Source organism: Motacilla alba, chromosome 1A (genome assembly GCF_015832195.1).
Source record: "Motacilla alba alba isolate MOTALB_02 chromosome 1A, Motacilla_alba_V1.0_pri, whole genome shotgun sequence".
NCBI classification, from domain to species: Eukaryota; Metazoa; Chordata; class Aves; order Passeriformes; family Motacillidae; genus Motacilla; species Motacilla alba.
In genome coordinates this window covers 62,036,658-62,038,218 of record NC_052031.1, presented here as the reverse complement: position 1 = coordinate 62,038,218, position 1,561 = coordinate 62,036,658, and positions in this window count along the sequence as shown.

Below are 1,561 nucleotides of genomic sequence, written 5' to 3'. Positions count from 1 at the left end.
AATTCTTCTTCTGAAGAAGAAAGTACAATTTTGCTTATATATAATTCATAGGTAGGGAAGTTCTATCAAATCAAAGGGGTACTTTTATTCTTCCTGAGGAACATGCCGCAAAACAAACTACAAGAAACTTGTGTGAGAAAGAATAAGCTATGATTTATTTTGGGTATGAATTCAGGCATGGAAAGGTGCTGTAATTCAAAGGCATCTCCGCAAACCTTCTCTCTGCATCAATCATTGCTTGCTTTCATACTTCAACTTTTGTTCTCCATGAGAAAGAGACAGAATGATAGAGCCTCAAAAAACTCACTCAGGAGTTCTGCAAAGCAGGAACAGCCATGTGAACTTCCATGTGATACACACACCAACACTTTGGAATGAGTTTGGTGTAAAGCTACCTGAAAACAATCCTCCAACCTGACCTTACACTGCTCTTCTTTCTTGATATTCCTCTCTATATAATGTTGACATTGGTGTTGTCATTCATACCAATTTTATCCTTAAAAAATTACCATATTTCTGCCAAATGAATGGGGTTTTTCAGATGCATGAGGAAAGAAAGTGTGAAAGGGAGATACAGTTGAAGCAGCTACCTGGACAGCACAGTGATGTTGGGACAAATCTTTAAGATGTAAAAAGTTGGGAGCTGGTTTGATAGGATAGATTTTGGGTCAGAAAAAGTGAATGAATGCTGGGGAGAATGAGAGTTATCAAGTACAATGCTGCTGCAATGTTTTTTTTGCTGCTCCAACCCTTATGCTAAAGGGTTCTCTGAGTTTTAGTTGAGTCAAGACATTTCCTACTGATGGGGCAGTATACAGCTATCCAATAATTTGAGATCATTAGACAAAACACCAGAATTAGGAGGCTTCCACCCATATTCTCTTTCAGTGATGAAACAGCTGGAATTTGGTTTGGGCCAGATGACCTCCTACGGCCTCTTTCCACTGTCACCATGATATTTTTATGAAAATCCCTTGCTAGGATTTTTCTCCTATTCTACCTGAGAAGCCTCAGAAAGGGCTTCTTTATAAACAATAACTATGTGATAGCTGAGGAATGTGGTCTGGAGGTTGTTTACCAACAGGTACATTTTTGATTGGCTCATGTGAATTGTTTCTGCTTAATGACCAATCGTGGTCCAACTGTATCAACTCTCTGAGAGTCACAAGTTTTTGTTATTCATTCCTTTCTATTCCTTTCCAGCCTTCTGATGAATCTCTCTATTTTTTAGTATAGTTTTAGTACAGCATTTTTAATATAATATATATAGTAATATAATAAATCAGCCTTCTAAATAATGGAGTCCAGATTCTCTTCTCTTGTCCTGGGACCCCTCAAACATTCCACCTCAACTGTTCTGTGATACTGTCAATCACTGCCAGTGTGTGATCTCTCTCTGTAAAGTGCCTTACCACCAGGTGACCATCAGTGACAAATGTGCCCATCTGCAGGTCTGCCCCTCAAGTAAAGACTGTCCTTAGGAAGAAAGGATGACAAAGACAGTCCAAACTATGGAATTACTTCCATAGAACAAGTGAGACTCCAGCCTCTCATATTGTCT